This window comes from Varroa destructor, unplaced genomic scaffold (assembly GCF_002443255.2).
Source record: "Varroa destructor unplaced genomic scaffold, Vdes_3.0 BEIS01000005.1, whole genome shotgun sequence".
NCBI classification, from domain to species: domain Eukaryota; kingdom Metazoa; phylum Arthropoda; class Arachnida; order Mesostigmata; family Varroidae; genus Varroa; species Varroa destructor.
Window position 1 is genome coordinate 41,831,048 of NW_019211458.1, and position 11,270 is coordinate 41,842,317.

At 39.8% G+C, this 11,270-nt stretch overlaps 1 long non-coding RNA gene across 2 annotated transcripts; it reads right to left on the bottom strand.

The window, feature by feature from the left end:
- Window positions 1-1,203: 1,203 nt before the first annotated feature.
- On the bottom strand, window positions 1,204-6,750 carry LOC147755709 (uncharacterized). Of its 2 annotated transcripts, none has more exons than XR_015328787.1 (3): window positions 6,496-6,750; window positions 2,907-3,056; window positions 1,204-2,558 (listed from the first exon to the last, which is right to left on the bottom strand). It is a non-coding gene; the product is annotated as an uncharacterized LOC147755709 (long non-coding RNA). The 2 variants fall into 2 exon arrangements; XR_015328786.1 differs by having other exon boundaries at window positions 2,859-3,056.
- Between the last annotated feature and the right edge of the window lie 4,520 nt (window positions 6,751-11,270).

The following is an 11,270-nucleotide window of genomic DNA, read 5'->3' on the forward strand; positions in this document are numbered from 1 at the left end:
TTGTCTTCAGGATAAGCAAAGTAGCTCAAGGGGTTCAAACAGTCTTTCCGGCCATTTGCTAAACACGCTCACGTTTCGACAATTATACCAAAATGCTAAAAAAAAAAATATTTATAGGAATGTCGTCACTGAGGCAGGCTATCGTCCCCTACAAATACACAAACAGTAATTATATACTTAGTGAAATAAATAACAGAATACCTCCAGCTATCTCTAATAATAAGCTATCGTATATTCCAACTATACTCCTACGTCGCCTAGATAGAGTACCCAAAGTGGACTTGAATAACAAACAGCCTCATTAACGATGGTGTCAATAAATCATGGTACGTTTTAAGTATAATTATAACGCGCTCGAAACCACAGGACTGGGTGCGATCGCCGCTCATGTTGCCATGATGGGATGCTTACAATATAGTTTGATAGAATTCTACAATCACTAAAAGAAGCTGCGTTTACCTAACGATCAATTATCTATTCAGAAATGATTTCCTTATATAAGTTAGGCTTGGTTAATATCGATATTTTATATATTTTCTAAACGTGCCGTACTAAATTGCAACGCGAGTCCATAAAGGAGGTCAGCATTTGAGACCGCGCGATGGCGCTGGGTTAAGGAGCTAGAAAAAAAAGCAGCTAGAAAGTTACTCGACCCGGGTGCTAATTCATCTCTGTATAGATCGTTGTAAACATTTGAACCATGAGATGCACCAGGCTGACCTGGTAGATGGACGCCTGGTAGAGGGTAGTAAAAAAATCACATTAGTAGGAGACGTTATTGGCCATCAAAGCAAAAGGATACGGCCGGCAATGCGGGAATTAGTTAAAAAAATTGCTGCAAAAGTGAAGAAGCGAAACGCAACGACGAAAGTCTTCCGAAGGAGTTTGTCATGTGCAGGCTATCCTTCTTACTGAAGCCTAGGAAAAGAGATTATGGCAATATTCCTTTAAAGTAGCGTATTTAGACTTTTTATGTAATTGCAGTAAATCACTTACACTAGCCAGGAACTTCAACAACTTACGTCCCTCATAAACATCTGCATCATATTTTATTTTAGCGTACGTTTAAGTTTCTATTAGCTAATGCTGTGCGGAATATGTTCCGTTTTCTGTAAAAGAAACGTTGCAAAAGTTATTATTAGTACGCAGTTAGTTCCGATGCAGGTAGCTACTTAAAAAATAGAGTCCAACTTTAAAGCGACTCGTAAAAAGTGTTTATTCAGAGAACTAGACCTTAAAAAATGCCGAAAACCTTAAGGTTTTCGAAACAGTATTGGCCGTTCTCTTATATAGCGAACAAAAAAAGCGTTGCCGTCTTGCCGTTATGACAGTACTAGGTCACATACACCTTTAGCAGTCTACTAATAATGACGAGAGTATCGATAGGAAACATCCGGCGAATAGGCCAGATTTCACACCGTCAGATTGTTGTCTATTTTAGTCTCTGCAACACTTTCTTAATGGTGATAAAAGAGCGATGCCAAAAAATCATTTAGCACAATTTTTCATCCTGAAACCGCAAAAGCTCTACTGTGATGGGAACAGAAAATCATCGATTAAAGTTGTACATATTTAGTTTAACGATCTGATCTTAAAATATGTTTTTTATGTGAAATGTGTTTTAATTTTGGCCTCAAGACCAGTCAATCTTTTTTTTTTCAATACATATATATATAGCTGCTTTTTGCTATATACTTCCGTGAGCGACGAAGCAGGACCTATGCATTTTAGCGGATTACACCGGCATTAGAAAACTAAACCCACAGCATACGTTTTACAGTTGTTACGTTGATCAGTTATCTACTTCCTGATGCGATAATCTGCGATGATGGTAGGTGATTCGTTCTTTTATCGCAAATTACGATTCGATGCAAGAATGAGTCATTGTTGTAACGTGAAAGCAACGAGAAGCAAACGCCCCTCTGTCTCGGCTTTTGACATTCGCTCAAATCATGCGGTCCCCAGTTATTCAATTTGTTTGCCCTATTTTAACTGAGGTGAACAGGTACGCTATTTTGATATACATTAACCCTGAGTCCTGCTATACGTGCACTGGTTTTTAATCGGCTCTCAATCATCCGCCTTCGCAGAAGGTTTCCTTTGACACTGATTTTCAAGTTTCAAAGCTGATTTCAAAATTTTTCAAGCTAACGGCTCGCGGTGCTTCCAGTTGTTGAATCTTTACCTAAAAAGTACAACGCTTATACAGCGAGCTGTTCCCGCAGCTGTAGTTCCAAGACAGGACTCATATTCGCATGCTACCGGGATTTTGCGGTTTTTCATGGCTAACTACAACTTGCCCGAGTGACAGCATCTCAGTGATCTTGCACACAGATTTCACCAAGCACAAATTTTGCATCTCGGATATAAAAAAAGTGTCCCTCTGTTATGAACTAGCGTTACCCTAAAATATGATATTATTGCTAAGGTACAAGGCGATACAGCATATTCGCCGATAGTCCAAGCTGAAGCCCAGTCGTAGAACGGCCCGTCCGCGCAGAGACTTGAGTGGTTGAGAAAAGTGTGAACACTACCCCAGGAGATGCGTCGCCAGTCACCTGCTGTCGATCAGCTAGCATGTTCAAAACTGCTTTACGACCCATGCTTCGTCCAAGAAATAGAAACTATGACTTTATATATGTCTAAGAATGAGAATAAAAGTCTAAACGTTACGTCTGCTATAGTGTACTGTGGATAGATGATAAGCTGAGCTATCAGGGATAATTGCTCAAGGGATCTAGCTACCCTCATGATGTCAGTATTAGGCTCCTTAAGCTGCCTTCGACTGCTTAAGCTAAATAAACACTTGCCGAACGTTCTTCATCGCACCATCATGTATAAAGTGCATACGCACGTACCGTTCAGATCGATGTAGTATTCATCTGAATGGAGGCAGCAATGATTACCTTGTCGTACTGCCCAGCGCTGGGTGGGCTTGTAGATGTGTCTCAAAGTAGTAGTGCTTTTAAAAGTCGAACAAAGAGAGTAAAATAAAGATACGCGCTGGTGTTTTCCTTCACATGCGACCGGAGTTTCTTTTTGACCGCCGTACCCACCTGTGCAAAACGAAGTGAACTATATTAATAAATTCTGCCTACCTGCAGGCTAGATCCAGTCGGCCTATTCGGATTGCATATAAACCGCACACAGTACAAATGTATACGTTGATGGCTGCTGTATTTTGACTTTAAGAGTCAAAATGCTATAGCCACTAATCATTAATGGTATCATTAATTGAAATGATCATGGGTAGCATAATATACGCCATGAAGAGAATAAGTAAATGTTCAGCTTCATATAGTAGAATAGGAGCGTCACAGCTGTCAAAGAAAAGCTGGTTGAAGGTTAAATACTCATTTAGGACCAACAGGTACTTGAGTTACAACTCACGGCCTGCGTTATAGACTAATTATTATAGTAACTGTTAGCGCTGAGCCCACAGAGCGTATGCGTGCAGCGATGAGACTGTGTTAAAGAACACTTTACCATTTTGCTTCTCTAGGGTAACAAATTCATTTAAGATTACCTGAAGACAACTGACAAACCTACATTTCGGATACCTGAGGGTACTATGTATGAGGACGCAGTCGAGATTGAGCGAACACATCTCAACGTACGAAGGAAGAAAACTGGCAAGATGGGACATTCTACTTTGAAAGGAAATTTATTGATGTGTTGGCGTCATTGTTTCTGCTTTCACCATAGGAAAAAAAACTCCAGCACTCGATAAATTTCTACGTCTTCGGTATACAGCAATTTGATGTAGAATATTTATGGTTTTTGTGACCTTGTGGATATGGTCCGTTCTGTTTTTTTCTTTCAGCTGGCCTACGTAAAGGACCACCGCCGCCACCACAGACAGTGTCCAGTCGCCTGGGCGGCTCATCTAAAACAGGCAGCTTTGCGACCTCGTAGACTATTTCTGGACGGGACTTTCAATTGTTGGGTTCTCTTCAACGGAGGCCTAAAATTCAAGTGTTAATATTATGATAAAAGGAAAACAATTGATTGGATGAGATGATAGATCATAGAAGGGCATCTTGAGATAGGAGGGCTGCAATGGCCACTATATCGCCACAACCAAATTTTACCTTGTCGCTGTATAGTTATCCTCAACAAATAGTTATTCTGCATTTCACTGATGGCTAAGCCGTTCTCGAAAGAACAAAAGAGACAGCTGAACGCGGCATTCAGTGGTATAGGATTGTTGCAAACTTCAACCAGGAATCGTCTGATGCAGGCCGTCTTAGGCAATGTTTGAGCATTTAAGGCCATAGCCACTGAAATGTATTTAGGCCAATTTCGTCATCTACAATTAATGATAATAGTTTAGAAGCGTTTTTATCGAGTCGAAAGATTTTGTTGTAATACGTTGTTTGATGCACAGCATAGTATGGTGTGGAGTGCGTTGCTTATTTTAATTGTGCACTCCTATCTTCATATATGTATATTAATATCTTTAGTCTGATTCTGTTGTTCAAATAACGCTACCATGAAGATGTAGCGATTCTTCATATATTATCGTCCATAATATTCAGCCTTGGCCACATACATGCCAATAAGCGCTTGTATACATATCTAACACGTTCGCCTAATAGAAGCCGAACGGAGTTTCCTTTTTTTTTTTTTTTTTTTTTTTTTTGTTTTGTAACTTATTCAACCACGCCATATGTCTCAAACGTAGTAGCCAAGACCGTACTTTGGCTTGAGGTAACATAGCATAAAAGCAATGAGTAATGCTTTCAATAAACTGGTTTGTCACAAGCCTACTGATTATATCGTATCCAACATCGATTTCGTATCGAGTACTTCTCTTCGCTACAAACAATCTTATTCATGGTCGGCTGTATGTAGCGTTTCACTGGAATCATGCTGTATGCACGGTTCGATTCTGAAACAGGTAACCTCGTACATTGTTAGCTTGTAAGTATACTTCAAGCTTGAACATAGAGATTTTTCAACTGAGAGCCTATTTATCAAGTGGAGAGTACAGTTATAAAGCACGCCGTTTTTGGCAGGGGGCTGATACTCCTACCCCTCCTTCTTGACCGAGCAACAATACCAGGAGGTAAGCTGCAATACCAAAATTTGGCTTGAAAAAGTTATCAACGTAAATTTCTTTATTGGCAAATAAATGAATCATACCCGAAGCGTCGCTAATCGGTTAATATCAATCATCCGTTACAGAGTGATATGCTTTCACGTACAAATTATGATACTCTATCCCAAAATTCATTTTTATCCGTAACATATACCCAGTGGAAACGTATAATCAAAACAATGCCGACATAGGATATGGTATACGGAGCGACGTACGTAGAAATTTTGGCTCAGTGACTGTTAGTCCAAACGGTGTATACGCCGTATGAGTAATAATCCCGCCATTGCTAGACGCCATCGGCATTACTCGCTCCTATGATTCGAGTAAGAAATGCTACCTTGTAATCTCAAACAAAAAGTCCATATAACCGGACATCAGGCCGTACATGGGACATTTCGTCTGATCTTTTTTTTGCATGTTTTCGACTAGCATCGATGCAGATTGTCCTTTTAGTGTCTATTATAATTGCCTGTACGTTGTGAACAGCATTATTAATGCTTGCTGAATTTGGTCGACTGAGTGTTTCAGCAAACTTCCAACATAAAAGATAATACGAAATAACCAAACTTGTAATCGTAACAAGGCCTACCTAATCAACAGTAGTACCAAAACGTAATTTATCCCTTAACTGAATCTAGCCCATAGAAAAACTATATTTTCTATCACTGTATTGACCTTTGAGAAAACCGAGGAGGAAAGGAAACTCAGTCCCGATTTAGCCTAAGTCCATCGAAAAACGTCACCAAACAAAGAAAAGAAGAACGGCTGGCCTAGAGGTGAGTTGCGCCAAGAGACTGTTCGCATGCGTTACCACATCGGGTACCCTTGGCCAAGCCATTCAGCAAAGAGCCATTGAATTAAAGCTAAACTGCGGCACGACTGGGGTGTAGTGCCCACGGCTGACCGTTCTATAACGAAAATTGGCCTAGGGTACAGACTTTGGACCAGGATGCCATCAGCTGGACGAAACAAACGAAAACAGAGAATCGAATCGGAGAGGGTGACACAATTGGCACTTTATTACTGTAGTTCTTAACGAGCAAGCGGCAAAGGCTTTAGGTATTCTTTTGGCAGCAATTGTGATGGGGAAAGATTAAGATGGATAGTTAATTGAAAGCACGGAAGAGACACTTTTTGGAGCGTTAATAGTTATGTAACGCTAGCTTATTTTATCGGTGTGGGTGTCGGCTCTAGTGATGATACAGGCCATCTGGCACCCTAATCCGTCCTTGGTGGGCAACTCATCATAGTATATTAGTCTTTTGTAACACAATTTCAAGAATTGTCATTAGTGAAAAGCTTTGCATCCATCTTGTTAGAGAAGAGAGATCCATCTATTTATTTTCACTATGCGAAGTTCTTTCCAAAATAAAACTATCCCCTTTCGTACTTACTATATTTCGTCATTGAAACTGACGCTGCCGGCTTCTAGCAATTTGTCCTGGGTGATGTCAAAGGGCAAGAAGTGAACCAATCAGGAACGATAATTATTTTCTTTGGACATCGTGGCACGCGTACAAGTACACCGGTCTTAAATAACTCACGATAGTGAAAAGCTGACTACATCAACTATTAATGGTGGCATATCAATTTTCAGTTGTTTTTTGTCTGTTCTAACTTGTTTTTCTTTATGAACATACCTTATGCCATTTTCACACACCGTCTGCTCGTTTAGTCTGTAATGGTTGTTACTTACTTCAAAACGTAGAATCATTAGACATCCACACAAGTTGTTGCTTAACTAAAGCTTACTTTTTAATCGGAAATCTGGAGGCGAAAAGAAATTATTTTTAAAGGGAACGCTAAAACTTAGTATAATGACAAGGTTCCGACATCATATTTCATGTGTCTTTTAAGAGACGTCTGACGATATCGAAAATATGATTTACAACGGCATTTCGAAGTACGGTACGCGTCTTCTTTTAAGGTTTATAAATTGCATGTCTACTGCATATGACAGCTGAACAGAGACTGTCAACATCACAATATGGCCATTACTCACAATCGCGTGCATTACCTGTTATCACTAAGCTCAATTTCTAGACTTTTAGCCTCTTTGCTCGATCCATCTTGTCTGACGATTATGTCACGGTGTTGACTAATTTCGCTCAGCTTTACTCCGCAGTGAGATCCCACACAACTTTGCCGTTCCTCATAAAACCAGCTCCAACTTCTATTCTAGCAATGTATTGCGAGTCTACGGCTCGAAAGTCTCCTTTATTTTTTTGTTGCCTTCTAAACTTAGCGCAAAGTAAAGTTTACTAAAAGATCCACTTGTCCAAACTGTTCCAAATGCTCGACTCGGTTAGTTATCAATAGAAGAGAGCATAGGTCGGTTTCTAATTATGGTGCAATTGATTTGTTCTAATGGTCGCTACCTCGACAGTTGTTCTCTTACTGCTATCTACGAAGTCAAACGAATTGTTTCTGTTTGCCACTGTAGTACATTCGCAAGACCCATGTTTATCTTAATTAATGAATTAACGTTCAAACATCCGACAACGCTTTCATGGCGTAAGTTCTTTGCGGTACGCTTTAAAATTGTACTATTACTTACTTATGGAACCAATAAAGCTGAAGGCTGTTTTGCAGAGATTTGGTCTTGGGCGCCGGGTTTATGTCAATAGTGCCCGGCCGCACGTAACTGACGAATGGAGCTTCGACGATGAACGATGCCTGTCAGTCGGTCCTGACACTGTAGAAATGAATTAAATATTTATTTGTTATAGGCGATTGTCGATGGACCGCTCCACAATTTTTTAGATTCCAGGATCGTTGGAGGTCAAATATTGAACTAGATCTAGCTCATTATGAGTTTCGACTAGCCGTGACCGCAGCGGCTAATGTGATGATAGTAAGATTAGTACTGGAAGTCAGTTTTGCATGATTTAATTCGAAGATCCACGCCAGAGATCTGCGAAGATCTTTTCGGGAGAAATACCCTAGAGTGTGTTCCGTCGAAAGCTAACGCGCGGGAGTAATGTTAGCGTTTCAAAGGAGGATGCCGAAGATACGAACTAGAACTTAGCGAAGCGTGAGGATTTCGCGTAAAAAATCACAACTTCGTTGAAGTGTGAAGGTGCAATTTGCACGGGGAAAATGTAAATTACCATGAACTGAATTCGAGAAACTTTTATTAATGAATTAGCAGTTTCGAAGAAACAAATCGTAGAGCGAGAATGATTATGGTAGTATGACTGTGGGGTTACACAACGCTGCTATAACTAGTGGTTATTTCGTCAGTTCAGTGGAACATCTGTTCACTAGGGTTAGTGAGATGCGAACATTGATACTGTGCCACGTTGGCTGTGGCGGCCTAATGTCTGGTGCATCTGGAAGTGTGCGCCTAGGTATAAAAACCTTTAAAGGTGCGAAGCATCTGTAGTGACCCTGATGCGATTCGTGCAACTACGGTCGTCCCATAAGGCATGAAGCTTTCATATACGTACATACGTAAGGTTCGTATACTTACCCTCTGACGAGATTACATTTAAGTAGTGTATGCCGCCTGGACAACAACGAATGGCTTATACATATATTACAATTGAGCTACATATTGACTGTAGTCTATTATTTGTTCTTAGAGGCAATACTGTAGTTTCATATACTTATGCAGTCAAGTACGGTTGCGGCACTGAGCTGGAGCAGGAATGGATTCCGGAGCGTTGGGCTTTTGGTGGCTAGTCGTAGATTTTTCAAAACCTCTTACAACCTTGGTTTTGTTTTGTGTGTATGAGGTTATCTTTGGTGATTCCGAGTTAACAATGTAAGATACTCCAGTTACATGGCGACTGCTAAATTCAGCATTATTCAACACGAAGGCAAAAATTCGTGGTTATCCTTTGCTCGGAGCAAAGCAATACCGTCACCCCGATTGAGGTGCAAGCATATTCTTTATTTTTTTTTTCGCGGAGCTATTCCTATTGGGTCTTTTGCTTGCAAAAGGAAATGCGACGCTTAAAGTATCCGGCCGCAGAGTGCTTCCTCGATTTAATGCAATATCGCTCAACATTAACACTGGCCTTTTGTTTTTGTTGTCAACAACGCTTTTAGTTGTCTGTGATCCCTTCTCTTGTGGACATAAGCGTAATATGCAGTTACAGACCCTTTAAGGTCTGTATTACATTTCGACGCTGATCACGTCTATGCCGAGGTACAGTTAGAGCATTATTATCAAATATGTATTATATTGGTCACAGTCATAGTTTGTACGATCATATATTCGTGCAGAACCGGTATTTTTTCAAATGAAGTTCCATTGTGTCTATGAAGCATTGACTATCTTTAAAGGAGCCTACTATATTTCAACGTTGCACATATTTTTTTATACTGGTTTGTAGGTGATGTATTTGTGCGCACAGCTTATACATAGTTAAAAGCTCGTAAGCAATGCTTGTTGTCGTTGTTGGATGACCAGCTTGGACCCGCGCGAAGGCCTCATTCTATTTACCTCTAATAAGAGCTCCACTGTCTACATGGCGGGCCTCTCCTGTGGTGGGCAAAGCTGTACATTGTAGGACATTATTTGTGCACTAGAGAACTACACAATTAACGGAAGGGAAGATGCTCCATCAAGTTAGCAGATGCAGCATATGGCTTTGAAAAAAGGGCGGTTATAATATGAAATCTTTTCAAGCTTTTCATCATTTTTGTAAACAAGATTAGTTCACCTTCTGTCTGGAACAAGGACGCCGCCGTTACACGAAACGCGTCTTCTCTCGGTAGTCGCCACTAGTGTATGATGACGCCAAAGAAATTTCTATGATTTACGGGAAAGTTCGTTCCTTTGATAAGCGAGTGCTTTCCTCCTGGGCGTTATTCCGCTGCGCTCACAATGGACGCCGCATCCCCCCTATATACGGCTATTATTTTAACAATTTTTTAATTATTTTCCATCGTGGTCGTCGTACGTATCACTACTATACCAGAGCGAAGTAATATGTCCTCGCAAACTTTTTTTACTAACAGATTTCATGGCTTTTATAATAATAATAATAATAATTTTATAACAATTGCTATCTATTATTAGGATATTTTCTTTTTTGCATTTGCATGCTGGGCTATCGATCGTGCAGTTGAGGGGCTCTAATCACTGTAGAATCACTGTGCCAATCTGAAGTCTCATAGCAAGCATTTACCCTTTAAATATGAAAAATTTGTTGTGTTGCGCAATTTCCAACATTGAGGCCATGAAATAATAACAGAGAGCATATAAGATTGTGTAAAGACTCCTGCCCGAAGTGAGTACACCGTATACGTACGTTTCGTATCTATCACGAATCAACCGATTAAAAGCAAGCAATAGTGTTGAATAATGTAAAATAAAAATATCTCAAAAGCATTCTAAGTTGGGATATAAACATGTGTTCGGAAATGTTTATTGAAAACCATACGACCGCCAATGATGCTTGCGAAACGTCAACACAATATTTAGTCATTGTGAGATAATGCACGTCTTTTTTTGCGACATAAGTATATAAGATAGACTTCGGCAAATAGTAAATATATTCGCTAGGTTATCTCGTGTAGTCATAACAAATATTCGAAATGGCGACTTTTAACTATACGCTTTACAGAGCGGAAAGTGATAAAATCGATATATATATATATATATGTGTATATATATATATACATATATATATATATACATATATATATACACATATATATATATATATACACATATATATAAGCACCTTTCCGTTTAGATCTACCGAATGGAAGTTTGGACAATGAAACCAACTGTTTGAGTACTTTAGCATTTCGATTTTATCTATAGGGAGTCATTTGGCTGGTTTGGTCGTTGAATTCAAATTGCAGGCAACGTACGATCAAGCAAATTCTTTTTAAACGATGATTAAAAAGTTTTGTCTAGGGAAGTCTGCTTGGCTTCTTTTCATCTCTGTTGCTTAGACCAGCTCTTCCGACGTCTCCTCGTCGTCCGCACTGCCCGATGTCTCCGAAAGTGAAGTGTTACCCTCTTACCGTCGGTATCCAGCGCATATTATGGTTAATGGTCGCTATTTCGAGCATTTGTTATGATATCATTTGTTAGCTAGAAAAAAAATAGCTACTTTTTAAATTAGACGCAGAGACGTGCCAAGGGAGGTATCCCTTTTATCTTCTTCACACAACCCAAGTTTATTTTAGTGTTTCGCTAACGCCAGTG